Below are 13,950 nucleotides of genomic sequence, written 5' to 3'. Positions count from 1 at the left end.
ATATATATATACCATATGTTAACTGTCTTTTTTACTTAATATATGATTTTTTTCTTTTCACTGTTACATTGGGCTTGCTCTCAATATGCTTTTAAAATCTTTATAGGAGGAACCTGGGTAACAATTGTAGTTACCGACAAAACACTTCAGAGACTTATATGTGAGATATGCAGTTGTAGTCTCCTAGTTTTATTTTCCCTCACACACTTTACCATAATCCTTCAATAAACCCCAAAGACTCAACTTTTCTATAAGTCTCTCATACTTTCCCCAAACTCTCCAGTACTTTGAACTCTAAATCTTTGAAAATTACATTTATAAATATGTATCTGATTCATTAGAAATTAAATAATCTGTTCCAGCTAAATAGAGTTTCTCATGCAAATGTAGAAGGTTAATCAATCTAAAATGCATTAATAGAAATAGGTTAGATATAGGACTTTAAAAGATTTCTTGATTTTGCTTGTCAGTAAGCACATTCATGTATGCTAAGTAAGGATGCATATTCTTTGTTTTGTATTGGGCCCAATCGAGGAGAATTTCAGTCTGTTACTCTTCATGCTTACTGGATAGGCATACAACCTACCACAGAGCCACACCCTAAATCCTTTTGTTACACTTCTGGATACATCTTTTCTACCTTCTTTTATTGCTAATACATCTTTAGTAGTTCCTGCAATGAAATAAAGTTACTATTTAAGATGTATAGAATACCTCATGCAAAGGAACCTACTTTCTTTAAATAAAGAAGAAATTAGATGAGAAGCATAAATTATAGTGTGTCAGGCAATTCTGAATCTATAATTAGCAAAGGTATTATGTATGTTTCTCAAGAAAAAAACTGATTCTTAAGCCACATATATAAGCCATCTGTTTGTTTGAGGTTTACTATAGTTCTTTAGATTTCTTTTGTAATCAGTGGTGTTTTAATTTTGAAAGAATTCATATTTTTAACTAAATGTGGAAAATAACTCAATTAAGATGCACCCATCTATTGAGGGATATCCTATTATGCAACACATTAACTAGATAAATAAAATTGAAGTGAAGTTAATTTTGTCATAATTTTACAGTCATTGTGCCTGTAAGACACAGAAATATGTCAAAGACTTAGCATGATATAAAAATGGCTAACTTCCCTTCTGGGCCTGAAAATAGTCTTATTGATCACTTTTTTGTCGTGATTTCAGAAAACTTCTAAACGGAAAAAGAGGGCTGCAAATGTACCAGACAATGAATTACAGCAAGGCATATTGAATGTCTGTTAAACACCGGGCAGTGAGACACATGTTTGCACAAATGCTATCTCTTTTAATTCTCCCAACAGCAATTTGACATAATTATAATTGTTCTCTTTTAGAGCTATGGACACATTGATTTAACAAGGTTAAGTGACTTAAGCAAAGGACTGATAAGTGGCCCAAATGGAATTCAGGTGTTTCAGATAGGAGGCCTTTCTAGTTCCACAAAGTTAAGATAAGCTACATGACTCTTTATAATGGTCTCCATTCTCATGATTCTATAATGAAGTTTGACATGCAGTTACTGGTCTAGAAAAATGATGTAACATCACTTAGAAGCAATAAGAACACTGGGCTAATGGTTTTTCCTCAGAGAGTTAGATAAGACACAAGAATTCTCTTGTGCTCTAACCTGATCAGACCATAGCTCTGTTATATGGTAGTTTGTAATATCAATAGACTGGATGAGTCTCAGGCCTAAGAATACTTTGTGCCTTTATCCAGGCCAGTACATTTCTTTCATGTTCATTTTCTTGTAAAATCCTCCTATACATCCAAACCATATTGTTTCGGTCTGTTTCAAATAGTATTTCTTCAATGAAGGGATTTGGAGGAAACATTATCAATTCTTTTTCCTGTATTTTATTCTATTTAACAATCCTCGCTATGATAGTTATTCCTGGTTATCCACATTACATCTGTAATTAACTAAAGCTCCAGAAGCCAAGTGCATCTGTGAGATATTATTCCAGGTTGAAATATGTGAAGTGGGAAGACCCACCTTAAACCTGGGCCTCATCTTCTGGTGACAGCTTATATAAAAGATATGAAGTAAAATAGCTCTTTCGCTTTGCCTCCTAGTCCTCACTATCACTGACATACCCATTCCATCTTGGAGATTAGTTCCTACTTCTTTGGAAGACCAACTGAGGCATTGAGCCTGAGAGAACAAAGAACTATTGAATTCTTGACCCTTCCAGCTGGTGACAGCCATGGTTGGAGTAGTCAGAACACAGCCTGTAAGCCTAATAAGATTTTTTTCTATGACTGAAAAATATAATATAACTTTCTTGACTCTCTAACTGGGTAAGTACTATTTGTTCTAGTTGATATCTGAAGATTTATTTTAAACTGTTCATAGAACTTCTAGCACAATGCCAGTATAAAGCAATAATTGTGAGGTCAACATTTTCTCTGAGAATTCTATAAAAACAGACTTCCATTTGTCATTCTAAGTTTGGTAATGAAACTCTTTAGAAATCAAATATTCACAATATTTTATCAACAAGTAAAAATAGTCAAATTAAATGAATTAAAGTAAATACACACAGCAAACTACTAAACACCATTAAACTAATTTGTTAAGGAATATTTATAGACACAGGGTACAATTGTTCAGTGAAAAAAATCAAACTATTCTAACAGTATGATTTAATAGTTTAAAGCCATGTACATATAAGTAGAAATAGCAAGAGTCTGTATGGATATAAAAACTGAGCTATACCTGTACATTGATATATGTACACTATAAATTACTAAATAGCTATGCAAACAAAAATATTAAAAGAGCATGTAACAAAGTAGTATAATGACTGAACATGATTCCGTCTGAATACTTTCTAGGCATTGATGCAGTTTTCATGTTTTATATGGAATATAGTTTTATGCTTGCTAAAAACCGATCTTTGCAAGTTAAAATTAGATGAGATATACTTCGTGTTGATGAGAACTGGTTACTTCAATTACGGAATTAATCGTGTCCCAGAGAAAGTTTATTTATTTGATTATATATGTGAATATATATACACACACACATATACACATGTGCATACATATATATATACATACATACATACATACATGTGTATGTATGCATATATATGTATATATGTGTATATATATATATATGTATATATAATTTTATTTATTTATATCTTGGCCATGCTTGATGGAGCAAGGGCTGCCAGACTGAGTAATGCTCCAGGCTACCTGCAGACTGGGTGGGCTTTCCAGGCATGGAAAATAATAGAGCTTCTCTCCCAGTTGAAGGACTTTTATCTGTATAACCAGTAAATGACTGCTATTTAAAGACTGGAAAATCCCTGATAGATATGACCACTAATAGAGGAAACTGCATCTCTGTCCAGAACACACAGCTGCTACTAATCCCTCATACTAGATTTATGCCATTTATGTATTTGTCTTTTTACACTTCATCTCTCCAGGATATGATCCTTTTTCTTTATAACATCTGCTATAAACACACATCCTCTCTCATCTTCTAAGCCATCAATGATTGAAGTAGATTTTCCTGTGTACTGTCAGTCAGCTATTGTGGAAACCAAACACACCAGATTAAAGCACTATGTCCTTATCTCTGATATATTAAAGTGAAGAAAAAAGGGGGAAAAAGAGAAATTAAGTGGATCCACCTTCTACGTTTGAAGTCAAGAGATGCCTTTGCAGATGCTAAAATGCCATTTTTTAAGGAATGTTGCTTACTCTCTTTTTTTTTTTTCAATGTGCAAAACTACATGTCTTGGAATTATCTTTATAAATTCTCATTCACCATGTTTCCAATGTTTTTAATGTTCTCTCAATTGTAATGAAGAACATTATCAATATATAAGGAGATTATAATGAAATTACATTAATTCTTATAGTACATATTTAATCAAATTTAATCAAGGATTGTATAAGTATGATCACTTCTACTATATAAGGGTAAAACTGGTTTTTTTGGAGTTTTCTGTTTATTAATGAATGCTCTATGATTGCTAATTATGTTCAAGACTCTTCTAAGCACTGTGGAAAACTCAGCAGAAAAAGTAAATCACTTACTAGCACTTACCAGGTTGCTGAAATTTATAAGCACAAAGCACAAGTCAAAATTATCACATGAGCATGGTATGGTATACTACATATAATGAAAGTGTGAAGTTGGTATTGAGAGGATTCAACAGTGGCAAGCTGTCCTATCAACACAAATGACGTTATGGCACGCATGAAGACATGGTAAACATAATAATAAAAAAGAAAGAAATCAGAATTTTACAGTAGATGTTAGTGGAAAGGTGTGTAGTTGCACAAGAAGAGACAAAGGAGCATAGTGAGGTCATTTGTCACAGGGCTTTAAAAGCCATGGCACAGTATAGGGATATGCTTGTAGAAACAAGGATATATTAGATGGTGGAGAGTTATAGTGAAAGGTGATTATATCATCTCTCTGAGGTATTAAATAAAGCTATCCTAGATACTCAACAACAAAGGAGAAAATATGAGTGCACCAATACGGCAAATAGAAAAGACACTGTGAAGTTCACATACGTTGAACTACACAATTAAATGTTACGATAAACACTGATGGACATTGTCCACCATATTAAGGTATTTTTGCTTTCAATATTTTAGTTGTATACTATTTGTGTGTGTTACAACTTTTGTAATTAACTAGTAGCGATCATAGAGAATGTGAACCTTCACAAATGCTTCAAGATGAAAAGGGATTAGAAAAAACTGAACACCCAATTCTCTACAGACCTGGACCAAGCTGACTGAGGGGAAGCAATTCAAATGACTTAGTCAAAGGCATCTTGTAGACCTATTGAAAAGAGAAATATGACTGGAACCCAGGACTCCTGGCTCCTGCATAATAATCTCCTCATGCAATATTCTGACTCATCTATAATTAGATTAGCTCAGAGGCTTGTTCTAATTAGAACAGTATCTGATTGAAACTCTTCCATTACATTGTGTCTCCATCTGTTCTTACTGATAATTGTAGATCTTTAAATATTTCCTGTGGCTTATAATGCCTTACGCAAGTAAGACCTTTCCATTCCTATGCATATTGATTCTCATGAATACCAACAGCTGTGTAGACTCATAAGCCTAGCTTAAACATGAAAATAGGGAGAATAGCCGGCTTTCCAAATCATTGAGTAAACTAACCCTTTCTCTGCAGCAATGAACACTTGTTCTCTTTAGATAGGTGAAGAGTCTCTGATATAACTTATTATTTCAATACAAAGTATACTCATCTGGTGGGGAGCTCACTAGCAGTTGACATGTCACTGCCTCAGAGTGCAGGGAACCTCAAAGAAGAGAAAACAGAAGGAGTTGAGGAGTCAGAGGGAATAGAGAACTTCAGGAGAACAAGAACAAAGCCCTCTAAAACAACTTAGCAAAGCTCATATGAACTTGCAGAGACTAAAGCTCCAATCACAGGGTTTGCAGAGGTCTATGCATTCTAGAGTATTCACTTATTAGTTTTAAGGGACTCCTGACTGAGTAAACAGGTGGACCTTTGATTCTCGTACCTTCTCTTGGGGCTCATTTATTTTTCTGTTGGCTTAGCTTGCTCAACATCAATATGATGTTTTTTGATTTATTTTATTATATTTTACATTGTTATAAATATATATAAATATATATATTTTGCATTATGTTTAATATATTATATCATATATGAATATGTAAAAATATAAATATATAATACATATATAAACAAAAATGAAAATTTTTCTAAAATAAAAGAACACTAGTACACCTTGAAATTTCAAAGAATAATATAGAAATTAATGGCAGTTCAGCACTAAACCTGGGGTGTGTGCAGATGCCTAAAACAGTATTTTACTTCTTCAGGTGGTTTAAAAGATCATGTATATAAGTATGTATGTCCTTGTAGATTGTTGTACAATGGAAAAATTGTCATAACAGTGTAAGAAGAATATCTATATTCTCACCATGCCATGTGAACAATGAAGCAATAGACATGACATCAAAGAGAAACAGCAACAGTACGATGATTCCTCGGTGGCTCACCTAGCAAGGAAGAGGATGGACAGAGAGACAGGTTATATATTCAGTTCAGAGAAATTATTTATCTATAAATTCATGTGGTCAGAAATATAAGACGAACAAACTAATAATATCTGTATAAAACATATAAAATTTAATTTTGGGCTATTGTCTCAAAATAAATACACCTCTGTAGAAACAAGAGTACCATTTTATCAGAGTGGGACTTAGAGCAGGGTTTGTGTTGGGGGGATGAGATAAAGACCTGGGTAATTTTGTGAAAAGGTCAAACTAGTACCTAGCCCCTCTCTTTAGAGTCAGGTTTGGTCTTAAAATTGATAATCAGTGTGCAGATGCTCAAGAGAAAACCATAGAGATGCTGACTAGCACATAAAAATTCAAGCCCGTTTCTAAAACACACTTCCTCTATGAAAATTAGTTTAGCTCTTAGCTTAGTTGATCTTTTATTTGATCCTCTACAACTAAGTATTTATTAAACTCCAGTCTTCAAGTAGAGATTATCCATTCTCTTGAATTTATTAGATTTTTGGGTATAAACCATGGAACTGGAAGCTACTTTTTCACTTTCAGATGATGTGCCCTTCTAAACTGTTAACTCCATTTCTTTCTTATTCTGATGCCATAAGGAATGGTGAGAACTACATGGTTCTCCTCATCCTAATATTCCAGTTCCATGTGTATTCCTTCTATCTTTTTCCATGTATTTTCTCAGTCTACATTAAATTTAACCTCCCTTCTCCCTGCTTTTTAAAAACTTCTCTGACCATATCCCACTCATTTTTTCTTGTAGGAATATGTAATTGTTAGTGCCTATGCTGATTCCAGTGCCCATGCTTAGCCCTTGTCTCAGTCTCATGCAATACTTTTAACTTTTTCTGACCCAGTTCTAGATTTGACTTTGTACAAAAAATCTTCCAAAACTCTATTTACTGTACTAAATTCAATGATAATCTTCAGAATTAAAAAAGTAAATAAGAAAAGAAAAAAATGATGCTTTTCACACAAGAAATTCCAGAAAAAAACATTTTGAATCTATCTCTATAACAAACTAGGATCACCTAGCACAGGAAAAATGCATAACAGGATAAGTTGGCAGTAAATATATGTGGGTGAATTATCTAATTATTTGACAGAAAAGATATTACTATACATTAGTTATATGACTTGAGAAAAATGTACGCTAACACCTCAGTTACCTATTTACTTAATGGATCTTCAGAATCATTGGGCTGTTATAATAACAAAGATAATCAAGTGTTACAATGCACGTAGATGGTTTAAAACAGTTTTGATATTATAAATGCTTAATGAAGGCAAGCTGCTGTCATTTGTCAGATTATTTTTGTACATGTCTATGTCTAAATTTATTGGGTTTGGCTACTCTGCTACAGCAGTTCCTCAACATGCTGACAAAGCAATGTATAGAGTTGGGCCTATGCATACGTATATAAAAAGAAGTATGTGTGATGTATGCATGAAATCTCTTGGTTGTTTCTCAGCTTTAGTAGAAAAGAAATCCCTCCCTTAAATTATGAACTTTATCTGATTCTACTCTATCCGTTTCAAGGCAGTGATTTCTGTATCTTTATACTAGGGTATGACCTTATTTATTTGTTTATTTACTTACTTTCTGTTAAGGAAATAAAGAGAGAGCAAATAGAACCATGCCTAACTGGAGAAATTTGTAGTAGCCGACCATGTAGGATAAGGGAGTAGAGTCCAAAATAAAACAAAACAAGCTTTGTGTGGTGATAAACACCTTTACTTCCAGAACTAGAGAGACAGAGGCAAAAGCAGATGGATCTCTATGACTTTGAGGCCAACCTTGTCTACATAGTTACTTCTAGACAAGCCATGGCTGCATAATGTGGTGCTGTCTTAAAACTACAAAAGAAAAAAAAAGAGGAATAAAAATAAATACTGACTCTTGATATCAATGCTGACTAAATAGCTGTCCATATGACTTGTGATGCTCAGAAAGTTTCTTTCTGAGTACATCTTGAGGTAAAGTATGACCTAAGGGAAGAGAACAATTAGGCCTTCTCTTAAAATTTTAGATCCTGGAACAATAGTACAAATGCAGACCAGAACACCATATGGCTAGTATTTTAAAATAAATCAAGCTAACCAACTGTGAAATAAAATGAGTTCAAGTCTCCTATTTTGAAAAATGTTCCTCCATACTAATCTGGAATGATGGTGTAAATATAGAAGTTCTTAGACAAATCTGAAAGTGGGTGAGAAATAGTGGTCAAGGGGAATGTAAACCTGGATGACATTTTTGACCTACATGATCATCTTCCTCTCCACATTTGCTGTCCTTCCACCCTAGTAATAGATGCATAATGAAATGAAGACACTGCACCTCACTTTTGCAAGTTATTTGCACATCTATCTCCCAGGTTCCTATAATCAGCTACTGTGACTATGGAAATATACAGGGAGCGGTCCAGATATATGATGTAATCTCTAAGTAGGCATATTATACTGGGTGTAAACACTTACTCCTTAGACCAAGATATAGAGGAATGTCTCCTCCAAAGTTGAGTTAAGGAGTCCAATGAAAGACCCTGTCTTGTCAAAAGATCACAGAAACATTGTCATCACAGGTCAAAACAAAATATTGTAAAAAGAGACAAATACAATACAGCTTAAGAACATCTAACATGTCTCTTTCCTATGTTTGTGTGTGAGAAAGGAAGATAATAAAATTAAAAATATATAGGAAAAAAGTCTCTGTGAAAGAGTGAACAAATACACACATCAGCTCTGCACATAGCCTTATTTTCATTCAATGTATCTTATTTTGCTCCTTTAAATCAGCGAAACAGATGACAGTGGAGAAGATCCTGGAAATCCTAATGATCTGCTTGTTTCTGAAACAAACAGATAAACAAACAAAAGCTATCTAGCACTGAGAGACTGTAACTGCATAGAAGAGCTGGTGAAGCATCAGTCAACCTAAAATGTGTCTATGATAAGGTTTCTATAATAACAGGAACGAATTCAAATGTAACATCACTGAAATGTCTTAGGGAAAGAAGAGAAAATATCTAGAATCAGCAGTATTTGATTTCTAGTTTTAACCTTAAAACTTTTAGCTGTATGGATTTAAGCCTTTTTGTCTATGATTTATCTTTAAATGTAAAAATTCAGTTTCCTGAACAAGTGAAGATTCAGTGTTCAATAATATATTGACAAACATTACTTAGAAGAGGGACTTTTTATTAATTTTCAGAATTAATCATCATAAGAATGGTATATATTTTAAGCTACTACACTTCAAAAATAATGCAAAGAAAAATTCATACAGTGTCAGGTTTGAGAATGGGTAGACAGATAAAAAAATCTTCCTTTATATTTCCCTCAGTACAATTCAATGGGGATGCTTTGTGTTTATAAATTATGTCTGAATGATATGAGAGGAATGGAGTAGTCAACACTAATGACATCCCTGCTTGCATTCTCATTTTAGTTTATTATTTTTTAAATATTATCTTACCACTTCTAACAGAAAAGCAAATAAAAATAACACTCTGCTTCTTAAAATGTGCCTGTTGTTTAAATTGGGAAAAATATGAGGAAAATGAGAAAAATAAAATGAATGAAAAATAAAGACTTGTCCTAGAGGGATAAAGGAGCAGAAGATACTCATGTAGGCTAGTAACTATTCACTTAGCAGAGCCTTTTTAACAAAGGAAGACTAAATATGATAGGCCTGATCACTGACATGATCTGAATCATGGATCCAGGCTATTTGGTGTGACTGGTAGCTGTTATTTATAGAACATTTCAGTCATTTTCTTATTCTTACAGAAAATGTGCTCCAACAAGAAGATTTTTGTAATTTTGGTAGAGACTCATACTCTACAGCTTTGAAATTCCTTCTGTGTCTTAAATCTGGTGCCCTTCGTAAAAACACAATATTGAAAGGATATCAGTTGTACAAACTAATTGATCCTTGAATGTGGCTTCATTCATCTTTATTATATACTTTTAGGCTCATTGTGAAGATTTATATGACATTCTAACCTTCATAAGCCAAAAACATCAAAATGTATAAGAACATTCATGTTTATGCATGACAAATCTTCCATTTTGGCCTTTTACTCTCTATGAGCAGAAATTCTTTCATAGACATCTTATTGCATTTGTCATCCAGCCTTTATTAAGGATAAAGTCATGTTGTATTATGAATACTTGTTTTTATGACTGTCTCCTTTGTTAGAAAGAGAAAATTCTCAAGAGAATTGATTACATTTTACCTGCATAAATGCACTTTGTTAGTTTTTTGCCCAATTCACAGTAGACATCCATTGCATCTAGTTAACCATTGCTCCAAAGTATGACTGTTATTTGGTATTTGAACTTATAGCAATTTCTTCAAATAAGTAAGCTGCACTCAAATAGGTCTAAGGACATTAAAACCACACATTTTTCATTGCCATATTGGAAGCTGTTGGTTTAAATCTGCATTATACTCACAAGTTCATCTGCTTTATGTACTTAAATTGGGAGGGCATGAAATCTTGGTTGCTGTGGTTGCCTGCCTGAAATGTGTAGGAAATCAAGACAGTCAAAGGTTTCAGAATGAATAGGGCTTATACCCATTAAGATTAGGTTACACCTCTAACTGAGGAGCCAGTAAGGGAGGAAAGGACACTTATCTTCAGCAGTGTGTCTAATTTTAGATTATCCACACTGCAACCGATAACCCCACACACAGAAAGACAGTGCTAACTGGATTCAATGCTTATAATAATAATAGTAATAAAATAATATAATGGTGATTATGATGAAGAAAATAACAATGTTTATTTGGGAGAAAGATGTATAAGTGTCTAGATGGAGTTAAGAGTGGGGAAGTAGAGAACAGAACTAATCTAAACACATTATTTTTGTGTGTTACAAAGAATAAAATAAAGATACATTATTATACAACACCATTGAGAGATATAAACTGAGTTGGATTCATTACTATAATCCAAGTGGCAATCTTCTTACACAAAGATAGAAGAATATTTAGATGTTTAGAATAATGGCAACCCAAAACTAATGCTGCTGACCTAAAGCTAATAGAATGGATAACTGCTTGACCTAATGAAAAGTAAAAAACAGAGAAGGTCAAGCTCTCTCTACAAGGTCCTTTTTTGGTTTTTGGTTTTTCGAGACTGGTTCTCTGTATAACCCTGGCTGTCCTGGAACTCAGTGTGTAGACCAGGCTGGCCTCAAACTCAGAAATCTGCCTGCCTCTGCCTCCCAAGTGCTGGGATTAAAGGCATGTACCACAACTGCCTGAGTCTATAAACACCTTTTTAATGTGTCATAATATCAGAGTGCAGATTTGAGAAATATGATCAACAAAGAATTATTACAGAGTATAGTGGGGGGTTGAAAAGGAAGAGTCAGGGAAAATAAGAAGAAAGAAGAGTAAGTATAATTGAGATTTTTCTCAAGTGAATCTGACAGTCACAACTTGTAATCTGTTATAGGTCTTTATTTTATATTCATGATATTATATAGCTCACCATGATATAAAGAATGAAGCAGGATATGTAGTTATCTGGATAAATCTTGAGAGATTTTTGTCATCAGAATTATAATAAAGTATTTTTGGTGTCAGTAAGCAGACCAAGATTAGTCTTTGAAAACAGAAAAATGAAAGCCAACCTGAGCCAAAATGGCAGTCTTCTTCTTAAAAACTATATTATACATATTCAAACCAATGAAAATATTTTAAATACAAAATCCTTATTTTTAGTATCTTATGTTTTGTCTCTTGAAATTCTTCTCTCTATATACAACTTCTTTCCTATATTTGAAAGAACATGCAAAATATAGCCATCAGCAAGCAACTGACCCCTAAAGCACGTTACATTTTACATATATATATATATATAAGAAGTTATATTTGATTAGAAAACATGCCTAGAGAATTAGTATGAATTTACAATTTTGTGTATATTTTAAAATCTTCCATTTTCATTTTTATTAGATAAAATTACAAATATTTAGTCGAAAATGAGTTTGGATCCTGCTGATACTTTTATAGTCATAAAATGATTTCCTTTGGTATTTTATAACAAAATATCACTATAGGTGAGTTGGATGTTATCACAGCATGTTCCAAAGCTCATTATTTTGAAAAAAAAGACAGATGGAAATTGAGACTTTTAGAATAAGGGCAATTAAAAGCTAATATTATATCACTCCCTCTATTCTTCCTTCTCCTTCCTCTTTCCCCTATTCTCTGTCTCTCTCTGTCTCTCTGTCTCTCTCTTTCTTTCACCTACATGAACTTCATCCAAAGCAAGTTAGCATGATAAAGAAACTGGTTGTTATAGATTCCACCATGTGTGTTTGGACAAAGTTCTAAGAAGCCTTTCTTATCTCCTTTTAATTGTAAAAGAAAGTTTAAAGGTAGGTGAAACTAATGGCAACATGGCTTGAAAATTACTACACTATTTTGTAATTTTTATAAAGTAATGAGTATATAATTTTTTATGTGGAACACTAAAGTGTTCTATTTGAATACTTATCGATATCTGTGTTCTTCATTAATGAAAAACAAGCAACTAAAAAATAGTCTTACCCAAAGTCAGTATATGGCACTTTTTCTTTGACAATGCTGTTTATCTTTATCATAAAGCTACTAGGTAAAAGTTTTTTTAGAGAAAACAGCCATTTATGAAAGAAGTATTATACCTAATAATACTGTAGAGTCTATGAACATAACTGAAAGTATCCTAAGCAATCTAAATGAGCATTAGGATTATGTTTATAATATTTCTGAACATTAAATTAAGTAGCAATATTATACAGGTATTTATGAATTTTTTCTATCTTAAATATTTGTTAAGGAATAATTATATAGCACAGGCTTCCTCTATTTAAATAATTAAAATTCTTATTCTATAAGTGTTGGCCTGGGTCTCTCTGTTGCTGATGCCTGGTTCTCTGTGACACATTAGTTAAAAGGGGGCAATGCATAATCATGAGATATTTTATTATAGGAAAGAGAAAAAAGGCTGGCCATGTGGAGAGAGGAAAAGTAGAGGAAGGAGAGGAGAAGAGAAGGAGAGAGAGGAAAGGAGAGGAAGAATGCAAGAGAGTAAGAGAGGAAGAGAGGGCCAGAAAGGAAGAGAGGAAGCAAGAGAGGAAGAAGGCAAGTGAGAGAACAAAGAGTAAGACAGAAAGAGGAGGGGCACACCGCTCCTATATATTGTGAGGTGTGGCTATCTGTCTGTGGGGTGGGGCATGGCTGGCTGTGGTCAGGAGACTGGAAGTAGGGTCCAACTAGAATGCTGGGAGCTGGGGGCATTGTCTACATGACAAACACACATCTCCTGCGGGGGCTATGAGAGATTGTGACTGAAACAGGAGCAAGGGTTCCAGGAGTCATGGCTGAACTCCTTCTGCCCCTTGCAGGCAGAAACTCTCTCCTTCTGGAGCTTCAGAGTTCCAGACCTATTACTCGACTGGGCCCAGGTTGCCTGAACAGACCACTGCCCTACATATAAGTAAGATTTTGGTGTTATTCAACTATTGCTAAAATCCAATTTTTGATCATTTTTGCCTTCCTAAAATATTGCCTAATGTCCATTTCAAGCTAATATTCTTTGGTTTCTCTAAATCATGCATCTTTCAACAGTTAACTATATTTTCATGTTTCTGGAGAGAATTAATTTATAAGCCAATAAAAGGTCACTGTGAAAATAAATCTTTCCACCCAGAAAAGAGGAACTTTCTATTTGCAGTCACATACACTGAGCAGTAACTGGCAGAAGCTGAGTTAAGTAGAGGATGAACCAAGTGTTACATATTATAGCCAGATAAAAAACTAAGGAGAAAAGATAATTGCTTTGCTTCTCTCTCTCTCTCCCTTTCC

General features: G+C 33.7%; 1 protein-coding gene across 3 annotated transcripts in view; it reads right to left on the bottom strand.

The window, feature by feature from the left end:
* The window catches only part of Lrrc4c (leucine rich repeat containing 4C), a 1,245,152-nt gene that overhangs the window by 447,743 nt on the left and 783,459 nt on the right, over window positions 1-13,950 (bottom strand). For 2 of the 3 annotated variants that reach the window (XM_031371128.1, XM_031371127.1), the window contains one exon: window positions 5,987-6,065. The exons of the other annotated variant lie outside the window; for it this stretch is intronic. The gene's annotated coding sequence lies outside the window, so the exon portion shown is untranslated. The remainder of the gene's footprint in view (window positions 1-5,986; window positions 6,066-13,950) is intronic. 3 annotated transcript variants of the gene reach the window in all.

Source organism: Mastomys coucha, unplaced genomic scaffold (assembly GCF_008632895.1).
Source record: "Mastomys coucha isolate ucsf_1 unplaced genomic scaffold, UCSF_Mcou_1 pScaffold15, whole genome shotgun sequence".
Classification (NCBI taxonomy): Eukaryota; Metazoa; Chordata; class Mammalia; order Rodentia; family Muridae; genus Mastomys; species Mastomys coucha.
This window is presented reverse-complemented; position numbering and strand designations above follow the sequence as displayed.